Here is a 14,947-nt window from a genome sequence, read left to right on the forward strand (position 1 = left end):
AATATTCATCAATGAATTTTTACCAATTCCGACGTTTTGATGCACTTTCGATGATTTACTGATTGCACATACTCACTAGTTGTTTTGTGTGATCTCATACTATGATATGTATTGTATTTTTAGATTTTTACGCTCCCAAATTGCTTTAGTATTTCAAGTGCGCTTTATGTATCTTTTACATTATAAGATCTTTGCTTAAACCACTATAGTTCGAAAATGAGGTTGCCTTAAAAGTTGCAAGATAACATACCGCAAAATCCATCTCCACATCCCCCATAAAAGCGTTGAGAACGTGGCTTTAGCATTTTCAGCTTCCCGAATCGAATCCGTTCGCATCTTAAACTTTTCTATGCATGTGAGCTTGTCGCTTCCATAAATCACACAACGACGGCAATTCCGAATAAGTTTCCATTCGCGGCATAAATCTGAATATTGCGGGGAATCCGATCGGAGCAGACAACAACAAACCTAATCCCTGGGCAAACGTGACTCAATTATATGGGCAACCATCTCTGCCATCGCCATGTGTGTGCGGGTGCCACTCAGATTTCATATGATGTTTTTTACACAATGCATAATTCGGAGCGAATTTATGTGGAAAACAATAAAATTAAATTGTTTTCGCATTCGACATTCAAAGGCAGCGCCCCGGACTGGCAACTGCTGTTCGCATAATGAACTCATCTAGACGAGAATAATAAATTTCCCCAGCACAGCATCCGTGGCAGAAAGAAATGGCGCAGCCATTTCTGGGCACTCCCCCATTCCGTTCCCTGGCAAGGAGCACTCACATCGCCAACTCCTTTGGCATGGTCGTATGTGATTTTATTCCAGGATCCATCCGTCCTTCGCCTTCCTCCTGCTGCCAGGTCGTAAACCACAAGTGCCCGCCTTCAGTCGGGCTATGCTCCCTGAGTTTGTGGCAGCGACTTTGTCACTCGGCTGCTTCCGAATCCTACATCTGGTGGCTCCTGCATCCTGGCTCGTGCCTCGTCGAGTGTTTAACTCATGAACGCCCACTTTGATTTCCATTTGAATTGTGCGCACAGACGGCGACGCGAGCCACTTGTAAAGTTGCCATATGTGCCACCGATTTATGGCAGCGGCAAGTGCTAGAATCGGAAATGGCAAAGGAGCTCCCGAGCCCAGAGGGATGTTCAGCGACCTGAAATTTAAACAAAACTTACTCTTTCTGGTTATTTTACACGTCAGGTTATATCTTGGGGAATCCTTCATGAGGTTAATTACATTTAAATATCTATTAATATACATATGATTTCCTCTCCTTTAGTGAGTATAACCAAAGACTCTTTAATAGCAAAATGTCTAAAGACTTTACATTTAAATTGCAACATTTGTGAAGAGTTTGGAGCCACCTCCAGAGTCAGCACTAAGAATGGAGTGCAACAAAATCATCTTTTAGTTTATTGGTTTTTGATATACAAGCAGGTTCGAGCTGGTTTTGAATCCGTTACTGATCCATCTGGATCGTTCTGGTCCCCTTCAACTTGGCCATTCCCACATCGTCCTCCTGCTCTGAGCCGGGGAAACACTTAAGAATACTTTCACCTGCTGCTCAGACGATTCAATTAAATGCAATTCGCACGCACACATGCGACTGTCGTCCTGCCATCTTGCCATCCTGGATACCGCTTCTACTCCTACCCGCCTGTCATGAGTTTCTTTGAAAAATAGATTTCTAAAACGTTTAAGCTGCAGCATGTGTCTTGAATTTTAAACCTCCGGACACCCCCCAAAAACATATTAAAATTGCGCCAAGGTGAATGCAAGCTAGACAGCCACCCCCGGGAACCCAGAATCTCACCCAGAATCCCAGGATGCCGGATACGGGAGTCCCGAAATGGCAGGACCTCGAGCATATGCCTTGGCCGCCAAATAGCACAAACGTGACCAAACTTTTTGTGACTCTTTGTGCATTGTTGGCAGGCGATCATTTATCTTAAATGCCAGGCCATAGAAACGGCATGGGGAGTCCTTTATGCGGTCCCCGCCTTGGACACCCTATAGTCGGGGTATGCTAGACTAAAGGAAACAATTTCAGATTTCTATATATTTTAGAAACATTTTTATAAAGAACTCTTAAGTGTGCAATTTAAATGAAAGCAGAACGTTAAAATAAATTTACCTATCATTCAAAACTTTAATAGATTATATTATGTTATATCCAAGTCAGTCTCAAATGAAAGGTGAAAGCAAATGTGGAATCAGTTCCTTGATTATCAGGAATCTCAAGGTCTGGACAGAGTAAACACTTTATTCTTCAGGCCTTCTTTTTCGGCTGCTGGGCAACCAAGCTTCTTGGCCGACCGGGGGAAGTTTTCCAAGGTGAACGCGGGTTGCCTAATAAGGAGCATTGTGGATGCCGGAATTCATGGCTCTAAGCGGCTTTGCAGGCAGGACAACCCGTAATGGTCAAAGCCCCGAACGAAATGGAAATCCCGCAGTTAAAAAGGAAAAGTTTTCGCCGGGCAGAAAAAGTTGATTCATTGAACGGAAGCGAAGTTCAAATATACACATTTTGCGGGTCAGGATCCCTGGGATCCTTTCTTACCCGAAGTAGCTGCGCTTTAATTTTAGCCAGAAACTTTGATTCAGTTCAAAGTTCCCCCATCCTTTCAACCCCTTTTTCCTGGCGCTGACACTTTTCCATCTAATTTAAAACCAAAGTTGGCCAAAGTAGTTTCGCCCCCCGTTCATATTTGCATTGCAGCTGAGGCTTATAAAACTTTCTGACAAAACAATTACGGGGCATGCATAGATAAACAAACAATATATAGCCCCGCTCCCGGGGCCTGGCTTTTGTTTAAAAAGAACTTTCGGCATTTTTGTTTGTTTGCTCAGCGACTTTGTCTGGAATCCGGCTTCCTCCTTGGACGGATATTAAAATTGCAAAATTTTTAATCTTTTTTGCGAGGAGCGTTTTACATATTCTATAGATTCCGGCGCACGACATAATGTCCCTATTGGGCGTTCGAGCTCCTGTCCTCCTTCGGTCCTGGCTTTCCGGAATCCCACCATCGTGCTGGCGACGAGCACATAAGGTTGAATTTATGTATGTATTCTCCGGCTCCGGCTCCCCAATTTCCCATGCAATAAAAGGAATATCCTGCATAAGGACGTTTCCGTTCAAGCAACACCCAATCCGGCTGCTCCTGCTGCTGCTCCTGAGTGGCAAAAGTTTTTGTCCTTGCCGCTGCCAATGCCAAGAACGTAAAATTTTTATAGACACGTAGGTGAGTGTGCGTGTGCGTTTGCGTGTGTGGGTGGCAGGACGGTTAAATCCCAGTTTACTACTTTAGGTGTTTACCACACAAAGGGCCAGGGGCGTGCTCCTCCTCTGGCAATCGTCGAATTATGCAGAAGAAGTTGAGTCTGCCCGGGGACCGAGATTGTTTCTGCTCCCGCCGCTGCCGCCGCCGCTTGATGAAAGATTTTTATCATGCAAATAGTTGGGGGGAGTGGGCATTACTCCTACATTTTATGGGATATACTAAATTGGATTTATATCAGCATCTGCCGCCCGTCGAGGGCTTTAAGCCAGCTCGAAAGTTTGTCGCATTTATCACCCGATGGCTCGCGAAATATGTTTTAATCATATTTATTGCGCAAAAGTTTCGCAGCTCGGGCTGCCACTTAGCTTATTGACTGTTGACCTTTGGGCGACCCTCCTCCGGATGCGGAATCATTGTTGTCCCAATTCAAAGGAACTGCTCCGAGAGTGTGCCGGGGTAATCCAGCGCGTGCCCGCGGCATTGTCCTGTGTCCCGTGTCCCGAATCTAATTTATTTCCCCGCATTTGCATGCGACTCGCCGGCTTGTTGTTCATTTAAAACATCTTCCATCATTTGTTGCTCCCGGCTTTACCAATTTCCCCATTGTGTCGATGTCGAGGGCATCGGTTTCCCTGAGCTCCCCCGCCACCCCAGCATCGATGATGATGATGGCATTATTATGTGTCGGCGCCTTGTTCATTTTTCCGGGCGCACACCATTTCCCTGGCCGTGCGCCCATTTTGCCCATTGGCATTACTTCCGCTTCCGCTGGCGGAGCGGGGCTGTTGTAAAACTTTTCTTTTCGGTCTTTCCTCTTGACATTTTTCATTAAAACGCATTTTTCTGTTATTTATATTTCGTTGTGGTTGCCAGCGCTCCCAGTGAGTTATGTGCCACGTTGGAGCAGTTTCCCGAAATTGGAATTCTGCGTAATTTATGTTTCATTTTATTGAATTTTAATGATTTCGTTAGGTAATAGGATTTGTTCTTCATTAATTGCGCAGGCCACAAAATGAATTGTTGTTATTAAATTGGGGAGCATTCCCATGGAACCTTGAAAGCTATCACAAAAATAAGTTGTGATTTTGGGAAATTTGATTTTAAAATGGATTTGTTCAATTTTCTCTGGCAAATTAGTTGATCGAATTTAAATGTAAATGCTGGTTTTTCCTTTGGCAACTATTTACGTATGCTGAATATTTACAAAATTAATTTACCATAGGCTTTCCGCTAAAATACACCCAATTTCCTCGGACAAACATTTTGATTTGTTATTCATTTTTGTTGGCTTTCGTGCTTATTTTCGGCCACACATGGCGTATGAGCAATTAAGGGATTACATTAAATAAACGCCAATTAATGCGCTCATTATTTATTCAGCTGTGAAATGTTCTGCGGCTCATTATTGGCCTGCCGGCCATTAAATTGTATTTACATTTAACCCAAACCGCACAGAGGAGCGTTATTTTACGGCTAATTGAAACTAAGGTTAACTTGTAATAAAAACCCAAAGCTTGAGCAAATTTAAGGTTTAAAGTTCGTTCCTAATGATGGTCCTAATCCCCGATGGCCACATGTGCTGACCACTGCACTCCGTCCGGAATTTATGCACTGAAGTGGGCGGAAATGGGCAGAAGTGGGTGGAAGTGGGTAAAAGCGGAAAATGGAAAACGGAAACTAACTGCGCGCATTTCTGGTTTTCTGGTTTAGGCAAATGGAATATTTAATTAAAACATTCGCAGACAGGCGACCGACACCGGCACCTGTAACCCAGGTGGAGCATGTGCGATTTGCGGTGCAGGGAACTGGGCTCGGGTATATCTGCATTCCTCCCCTCCGAAAAATTTGTTATTGCATTTATGGATACACGTGTACGGGTGCGGAGGAACACAGGGGCCATAACATTTAAATTTTATGCCGGCCAGGCTTTCAACGCCTGCCCAACTGGCTATGGCAATAGCGATGACGGTGATGACGGTGATGGCCATGAAGATGACGACGATGATGTTGCCTAAGACGACTCCTCGGAACAATAAAAATGTGACCATAAAATTATATTGTCCAGCCAGGGCAGTTGCCTTTGACTCCGCCTTGGGAGCAGGCAGCAATTTACCCCCGTCCCGGTCCCCGTACTCCTGGCTTAGAGCTCATCATGTATGTGTGCTTGTATTTTTATTATGCTAATAATGGTCTGAATGCCAGGCCTTTTACTGCCAGCTTCGCTTTGACTCCGGCTCCGGCTGGAGTGTCCCCGGAAAGTAGGCTGTGCAGAAATCACTGCCAAGTGGCTGAGCTGCCCTTTTACTACAGTTTAATAACCCGAACGCAAAGCCGCATCCAAATTTATGAGCATTTAAATGTACATATACGGACATATTCCCTTATTATTTATAACAGATGCTTTGGAGATTTGCACTGAGCGTAAATAAATATGAGTGGCCTTAATACATAAATATCTGCTGGCCCCGGGGATGATAATGCGTCAGTGTGTGAGGGTTTCTTGGCTTTCATAAGCGGTGTAAAATTATTTAAAAGGGATATCTGATCACCGGTAACATTATTTAAGAACGATTATTACATTTGTTGCTTATAAAAAAATCGTTTTTTATTATGTCTTAATGAAGTTGTATTATAAAGATTTTAATAGAGGTTTTAAAAGTTAAGAAAAAAGTAAAAGCTATACTGAAACTTTTACAATATGCATATGTTTACGGGATTATTCTAGCTTAAACTCTTTAATATACTTAAGTTTTATTTATCCAAAGTCTAGTTTGTTTAATATAATATTAATAAATCGAGACTCCATCAATTTACTTATTATCCACAAATCATTTCTCTTAAAGCAGGTTGCTTCCATTTCGTTGTTTTATAAAGGAACTTCTAATTATCTTTAAGTTTCGAAAACAAATTGAAATAGCTCTGTGAGTATTGTCGATTTCCAAATCCCTAGTTACGCTCTGACTCAGATGTTTAGACCCAATCAGTGTACAAAGTGTTCTTAGCGTCTCAAAATGCAATGCTAATTGGGTGACCCGCTCCTTTGAATTTGCCAATGAATCGAGCGATTTGCAGCCTTTGTATCAACAGTTAATTTCAATACGAGAGCACATACCCCCTGCACCCTGCACTGCTGAAATGAGACCCACACCCAAGGACTTGGCACCGTGTTTTTGTAATGAAGTCCTAATGCCTGGCCGGGTTGCCGTGTCGTGCCAATGTCAGCAAAGGAAGCCAAGAACACGTGTCAGCATCCAAAGGAAGGCGGGGGCGGGGGCGGGGGCGGGGGCGGGGGCGGGGTCGTGGTATGTCAAGATTTATGTCTCGGCTCATTAGGAAGCTAATTTGTCATGTGCTCAGAGCGGACTCACTAAGCCGGCGAGACTTTAAATTTTTCAACACTTTAATTGAAAATCAAGGAAACAGTGCTGGCAATATGTTATATTTCTGGATAGATCTTTGAATGTTTATAGCCAGAAGAAAAGCATTTTAAGTTGGAAATGTAATTGTTTTCTATTTTTTTTTTTAATTTTACTGTATAAATTTTTTTATTATAAACCTTTCACATAAGATCTTAATTTAAAAGTAAATAAACTGCTGTAGTTTGAACTGTTTACTTTTATAAAATTTCTTTTACAAACTCCCTTTCCTGGCTTTAACTCGGCAGTACTATAAGAAACAGTTAAGAAGGGGAAAATACGAGTAAGATGCCCAAATTGCCCAAACTTTGTTTGCCAGAAATGCGGGGATTAACTGTATTCAAGTGCCACGAAGCAGCAGGAAAGCCGAATTCCGCGCAGCTAATTTATGGGGCCACCCACCCCCACTGTCATCTCCTTGCTTACCCCTTTCACTTTCGCCAGAAAGAAAAAAATCGGCAAAGGAAAAGAAAAGCGAGTGGAAATCGGGGTCTTAGCAGTGCATAAATCTTAAACCGCAAGGAATGGGGCAACGGCAACCGTAAAGCGGATTACTGCTGCCGTGCATTGAAACAATTTATTTTATTGCGATTCTGGGCACTTTTCCTGCCCTTTTTTTCCCGCCACGGATATCGTAGGCGTGTCTGCGTTGACAGTTTTAAAACAAAAGTTGTCTACTTTGCAGTTTGCTTAAACATTCAGACGACTCCCAGCGCCATTTAAAACAAACCAACTGCATCCGGGGAGTCCCTGGGATTGCATCCTACAGTGGAAAAGTTTATCGCCACTTTTTGTTTGCTCAGCTGGAGGGTGCTTCTAATTGCTTTAGCTATGCAAATTAGATTCTGCAGGGGAAGGGTTGCCTTTTATGGTCGCCAACTGTCACCGAACCCCAGGGAAGGAAAATGTTAATCAACATTTTAAACTATTAGTAAATTTATAAAACTTTCTTTAGAGAAACGGAGACTGAAGTGACTTTCTTGCTGTTTTTATTAAATAGGTACAATTGAATACCATTTAATAATAAATAAAAAGAAGTAAATAATAAAACAAATACAGAAAAAATATAACATTAAAGAATAAAAAAATTCCCATTGACCCCGACGTGATTTGAACACGCAACCTTCTGATCTGGAGTCAGACGCGCTACCGTTGCGCCACGGAGTCCTGATGAGGGGAGGGTTCTATAGCCTGTGACAAACCACTTGAGGGTGCTGATTAGATTATAGTAGATCGATTTTAAACCCGACATTTAGTAATACTTGAATCTGTCGTTAACCCAAGAGCATCGGTGGTTCAGTGGTAGAATGCTCGCCTGCCACGCGGGCGGCCCGGGTTCGATTCCCGGCCGATGCAAAATATCTTTTTTAAACTTTTTTCCTTTAAATACCTTTAAAAGAGAGAGAATAAATACATAAAGAAGAATTTCATATATAAATTATGCTATTTAAGATAGCAAAAGTATTTATTTGTAAATATATTCATTATCAACACTCTGTGAACAAATCAAGTTGTTAATGAAACCCACCAATTCTTTAAAGTGATGTTTGCCATCAGGTATTCACTTTTTTATCTTGTATCCTTGTATTCTAGCTATCCTCCGCTCAATCTCCCTCAGAATTCATGACTGATTCTTCTGGAAAACAAAGCTTTATTGATATGGATACACAAATGAAAGAGCTCCAATGAAATTCCGATGCAAACTGGCCAGAGATTTACATATGTGATACATACAGCGATTGCTGATCTATTTGAGCAGTCATAGGATCCCAATCCCAGTACCAAACCCAAGGTTATCTGGCCTTCGCAGCCTCATGCTGATTGGTTTCCCGTGTTTTCCACTCCCGCCTTGACCCCGCCAAGCGATCTCAACTTTCCAGCCGGAGCTTCTCCTTCGATTTATGTTAAAGACTGCCCCTGGACCGGGTCTCACTTATGCACTTGACTTACTGCAGGGGAGCACGCACTCGTTGAGATGAGGGGAACGAAGGCGAGGAAGACTCGTAAGTGGAAGGGAAACATTGGCAATTGTGATATCTCTTGGCAGGAACGACGTGTCGACAGGCAGACAACGGAGCGATAAGATATGCCCCATCTATTTAGTCAAAGGCCGGAGCCAAAATTCAACTTGACTGTGGCTGTGGCCTTCAGGTGGTGCCTGGTGGAGCTGCTAAGTTGCTAAGTTGGGAAAAATTTACGCTAATCTGCTGGCAACACGCCACAGAGTCGCAGGCTCCCAACCTCCGACAATTCATTAGCATTAGCCCGGAAGATGGGGGTCTTTGTGCAGAGAAAGATAAAGTGTTTGCCAATGGGATTGTTTAAACTAAATGTAGGAGTTTTATTAAACCAATTTAAGCTTAATAAATAAATATGAGTGTCAATTAGTTATCTGATTTATTTCTTTATAATTTACTTTAAATAATTTAGAGGCCATATGAAATGTATATTATTTTGGCTCTGTGTAGAATCTGGCACTTTGTGTACATGTGTTGTGACGCTTTGGACAATGCAAATACGAATGTGAATGTGAGGCATTTGAACAAGCGCATAATTGCCAGAGAATTTACGATAATGTTTTAAATTAAAAAGGATGTTGGACCCGGCATCCAGCAACAGCCACATCCACATCCACGTTCACGTCCACAGCCAGCATCCACCTCTCCCTGGCTCCGATTCCGACACCGACTCACACCGAGGCATGGCTCCTTCGCTCTGGCCAAAACGTTCTGGCCCGAGTTGAGTTGGCATTAAAACATCTTGACGCAATTTCAGCGATAAGTCGACAGCAACGAGCCACAGCGAACCCAGGGCAAAAATAATGGCTGGATTATGTACGAATCATGTCGTTTTTGTGGTCGTTGCCTTCGCTGGCCATGTCTACAGCGAAAGATCATGTTGGGAGCGAGCATGGCAAGGATAAATCAAGGCACAAGGCACCTTGGCCACGGCCACTGGCCCGCTAAAAGGTGTTAAAACTATTTTTGTAAATTTAATGTGCGATAAAAGAAATGAAAATTCAACAGGTTGCGCCGCTCGCAAAAAAACGTGACGAATTCGCGGGCAACTCGACGCGATTTACGAGTATCTCTGGGCCTCTGTGGGAAAATTCTGGGACTTCGAACCTGGGACTTGGGACTTGGCCAAGCCGGAAGTGCGAGATTGGAGTTTAATCTGGAGCTAGGCCTTGGCAATTTGCTACCTGCCGGTATCCTCGCAGGTGGCCACCCAGGGTTCGGGCCATTAACATTGTGGCGGCCTAATGAGCCGGCCGCCATAAATGGCCAAAAACATTGTGTGTGCCCCGAGAAGCTTGTAAAATTAGAAAGCAATTTCAATTGCACTATGGGCTAGTTCGGGAACTTGTCGGCCCCGGGAAATGGGGGGAAATGGCTCCTTGCCATGATGGGAATGTTAATGCTCATGTTGCAGCTAATGTTGTGGGCCTGGCCGAAAAGCACTTATGCTAATCATGGCAATTAACAGTCCGACTGGGCAACCAGTTTGAGGGAGATCTCTGGGCCTCCAGGCGACTCCATCGGAGTCGATCGATGTCCGTCAGTTGGCCGACTCTGAGGATCCACAGGCAGACCTGTCGATTCTGCAGGCTTGTCGCCAAGATCGCTCAACCGTTAGTGCTGATCCAGTTCCTGCCGCCCCTCTTCTGTCCCCGAATGTTAATTTAAATTAGAAAATAACGGCACTTTATTATTATGGCTTAATCACATCGCATCACCATTAGCAGAGGCAGCAACGACAATGTCGACGGCGATCGCTAAACTTGCAGCATGTTTTTCGTGGCCGCAACAGCGATTAACACTCTCCTCTAACAGGTGATGGCATAAAAGGTGTTTGGGAATCAATTAAATTTTGCTGGCCGGAAGAATCGGACACTTGGCAGGGCCCTAAGGCCTAAACAGAAAAGGCGATGCGAATTCCCCACTGAAATACGAGGCCAAAAGCACCGATCAGATAATGCCGAAGAGGATCGGACTAAGGAACGAGGCGTTATAAAAGTACCTTGCTGTCGAGCTTGTCTATCTCTTTGATTACATCTAACAACAGAAAAGACCAGGTTCTAGATTTTATCTACCACAATAATTTGTTAAATTACCTACTTTAAATTTTAAATAATTAAAAAAGTTAAGTTGGCGTAAGCTGGACAGTGATGTGTACTTCTGTGTGGTTAAAATGTTTGATTATTTATTAATTGTACTTGATTCCTGCCACGATTTAAAACCTGACTATCGATGTAAAGTTAGTTCAAGTGCCTGGGAGACAGAAAAAAGAGAGCAACTTTTATAGTTTACTAAAAACAGACATTTCTTTCTTACTTTCTATATAAATAGAAAGCTACACACGAAACAAAGATATTATTTTATGATTTTTATGTATACAACCCATTTAAGTTATTAGAAGTACAATAAAGCATACAAAAGTGACAAGAGGATGATCGTAAAAAGCATTGAAATATATGTTCAGGAGGGTCTCATATAAGAAACTAAATTTAATGTTTTTAAAAATAACCAAAACAAGGTTAATTTATTTTAGTTCAGAACTTTTCTTCAATTTTGTACTTGAAATTCATTCCTAATTAAAATCCTTTTTCTTATTTTTTGTTTAATGAAATAATAACTTTAGAAATTGTATTAAAATGTATTAAAACCTGATATATTATATTAAGCTTAATGTCACTTTAAAATATGAAAAGAAGGATCCCTGTACATTTCTCAATAGGATTCAAATGACTTTTAAAACCCTTAAAAATGTTGCTTAATTTAAATCATTGCCAGGTGTCTAATACATATTTTACTCCAAGTAATGGAAAGTGTAAGTACGTTCAAACCTATAATCGATGTCTCCCCGACTGAACTTAGCTCCTTCGCTGACGTCTTAAGCTGACACTCAATGCATTTGATCCCGATACTGGCAAGTCGGCTTAGGGATTGGATGTTTCTGAGGTGGGACAAAGCCGGCCAAGGATGTGAGGCTGCAGATAAGGATATTAACGTTGTCCTCGCTGCATCTGGCAACCCTGCGCCGGCAACCTGCTCCCATTAAACCATATGCCTGCGAGGCGGCGATATCGCCGAGGAAAAACTTGCACTTCCAGTGGAGCGGAGAATGGAGATCTGCACCAAAGAACGGAGAGCGGAGAAAGGAGATCGAGAAACCAGAAGAAGATGCACGCAACCGGCGGGAGGAGGCTGAGAAAAATGGCATAAAAACTTGTTGCGAGCTAACCTGGTCGAAAGCCCATCCCATCGGGTCGCTTGGCTGGCAGTGCCTTGCTGGCCAGTGCAGAAAGCAAGCTCGACTCGAGCAGAACTCGATCGCGAAGTCTCGGAACGCTGGAGCCCGGATCGGAGGGAACTCGAGCTCGAACTCGGAACTCGGATCGCGATGTGCCAGCGATAGGCTAAGGCCTGGTGTAAAGAAGGCATTAAAGCCGCTGCCAAGCTGACAAAACGGCAATAAATTAAGCCAAAAAAGCGCCGCGGGTCGCGGGAAAACAAAACGCCAGAACGAACAACAATACGCAAGCGGGGAAATTTCGCAGCTTGCACGGTTGCAGTTTCGAAAGGTAACCGAGGTAGCAGCCCATAGCCCGAAGACCAGTCTTCAGCAGACTCTTCTGCCCAGGTCGTTGGCAGCAGCCAGCGAATAGCAAAGACTGCGTGAGCGGAGAATCGTTGGAGAACGGAGACTGGAGACTGGAGAACGAAGAATGCCTGGGACTATTATTAGTTTTGCTCACTTGCGGTAATTAAAGCGTGAAAATCACTCTTTAACTTGCCATAAATTTGTGCTTTTAACGCAACATTCCGCAACATTCAAGGGTGCAACTCTGTCGCAACTCTGTGTTGGTGCCTGTGCCAGTGCGCGTGTGTAATGCGTTTTCAATTATAGACCAGACACAACTCGGCTCAAAGCGACTCAGCCGGGATTAGGCGGCCGATTGGTAAGTACCCGTACCTAGTTCCTGCCATGTTGGCCACGTTAATGGCTTGGGGGCGGGGTCGGCAATCGCGGCATAGCGACTGTCAATTGATTTTAATTTAAGCCCAGGCGATTTGCTTTAAATTGCCAATTATATTTAGTCGCTAGATATACGATAAAGCTGAAGCCAAAACGAAACCGAGCCAAACTACCAATTTTGTGCGACTTTTCTGGGCGCTCGCTTTTCGCTTTTTGTGTCTTTGTGTATTGTAAATAAACGAGTAATTGGCCGAGACTACAGGCTGCAGTGATTTAATCGCAGCTCCAGAGCTGCAGACCAGAAATGCCAACACTTTGGGGCACCCTATACCAAGTCCCAGGCCCCAACCCGAACCCGAACCCGAGCCCAATTCCATGCCAATACCGCCTGCACTTGCTCATTAAATGCGCGCCACACTGACCTCAAAGAGTACTATATCCTATACTCCCTCCTCCGCTCAGGACCAAAACAATACGGAAAAAGAATTAAAATAAATTGCGAAAACAAACGAAAGCGCTGGACAAAATGGCGCGCGGGGGCCAGGGAGTTCGCGACGGCGAAGAGTTAACAACTTAATTGGATTTGCATGTAATTTTACTGTCCAGATTGAAAAAATCGACAGTTGTTGGCAGTTTGTTTGCCGGCCCCAGCATCTGAGATAAGCGCGGTAAGCGCTCCAAAACCCCAAATAAAAAGAGGATGACTCTGGGAGCGACTTTTGCCGCGCACGAAACGCCCGCAAATCGCAGCTAAAACGATAGCAAATCGCACACGAATTAAGGATTTCTTGTTTTGTTTATTATCTCTCAAATTATTCGCTTAATTTGTTTATGGTGACTACAGTTTTATGGTATTTCTTTCATGGAAGGTGACCATAAAGGTGGTGTTTTTTTATTTTTTTTATTTTTAGCAGGTTCTCATAAGGGTAAAAGGGTTTATAACTTATATTTTAATATTACTTGTTATTACTTGTTGTACTATTAGGACTTTTAAAAAAGGTTAACTAGTCGTCTCTGACACTATAAGAAATTTATTCTTTATCTTTATTCTCACAAAAGCAAATTTTTATGCATATGAACTAACCACTATATCTTAATATTATAAAAACATTTTTATAGAAACTTTCAGCCACTTGATCTGATCATCATTTTGTAGGAATTATTTAACAGAAACAACAAAATAATAATTATTTGGGCTGATTCTTTATATTGCATACATATAAAAAATGTCCTTAATAACTCGTTTAGTAACCCTGATCAAGAAAACATGTTCCCTGTAGGATCATTACATTATATCTTTAAATAAGTTAAGGGAAAGTAGTGCCTAAAGCAAGTTTGCACCACATTCATTGACAAATTAAGGCAATTTCTATTTATGTTAGATGTTGTCCAAACAAATGGCCAAGTCAGAGTCGCACTTTCTTAAAGGCTAAATCCAGTTATGCCGGTTTATCGTCAATCCGCCCCACTGTGCGGACAATAAATTAACAGCTACATAAATTATGTCTTTGCCGCTTAGGCAAATCGACAGCGTTTGACCAAAGGTGACACTAAAACTGAATTGTGCAACAATCGCCACCAAGTCAGTCACATTGGCCCCCCAAAGTCCGCACTTAAACCGCCTACAAATCCACCTATCCGATCCACATCGAAGGCAGGCATTTCAGCTGCCGATAAGTGTTACCTTTGCGTCTCTGCATCCTTTATATTTTGCGGTTTTTGGGCGGCTGACAGGCCATAAAATTTGGCGCTACAGAAGCTGCCATTTGTCGCCGGCAAATGCGATTTAAAGTGGATTTCTCGGGCGATTTCAGCTGTCGCCAGTTATGTGGTTAAGCAGGTAAATTGGCATCGAGGGGAGGTTTGTGAGTAGGGATGTCTATCGAGGGAGAAAGTGTAAAAGAATTAATCATAAGATCATTTCTATTATATAAAAAACGGTGATATAAGTAAGTTTTAGATTTTACAATTTATTTTTATTATATCGACATTTTTGAAAAATATCAGAAAAAAATTATTTTTCCTTATTTGTTATTCTTTTTATATAAATTGGATTAATAAATAAAATAAAATATTGTTTAAACTGTTGATCTACATACCTTTTTTCGATATAATGTTATTCTAATTTTATTATTCAAATTTAATTTATTCTAAAAAACCGAAAATATTATTAATTTATTTATTATTTCACTCCACATTGGGCCAGCGAGCCGATATATCGACGAAAATTCAAATTTTTCATAGAAAGTAAACCTATTT

The 14,947-nt window shown here is 42.4% G+C and overlaps 2 non-coding genes across 2 annotated transcripts; one reads left to right on the forward strand and one right to left on the reverse strand.

The window, feature by feature from the left end:
- Nucleotides 1-7,804: 7,804 nt before the first annotated feature.
- On the reverse strand, nucleotides 7,805-7,876 carry TRNAW-CCA (transfer RNA tryptophan (anticodon CCA)). The gene has a single exon. It is a non-coding gene; the product is annotated as a tRNA-Trp (tRNA).
- A 118-nt stretch (nucleotides 7,877-7,994) lies between these two features.
- Nucleotides 7,995-8,065, forward strand: TRNAG-GCC (transfer RNA glycine (anticodon GCC)). The gene has a single exon. It is a non-coding gene; the product is annotated as a tRNA-Gly (tRNA).
- The last annotated feature ends 6,882 nt before the right edge of the window (nucleotides 8,066-14,947 follow it).

The sequence above is a fragment of the Drosophila kikkawai genome, chromosome 2L (genome assembly GCF_030179895.1).
Source record: "Drosophila kikkawai strain 14028-0561.14 chromosome 2L, DkikHiC1v2, whole genome shotgun sequence".
NCBI lineage: Eukaryota > Metazoa > Arthropoda > Insecta > Diptera > Drosophilidae > Drosophila > Drosophila kikkawai.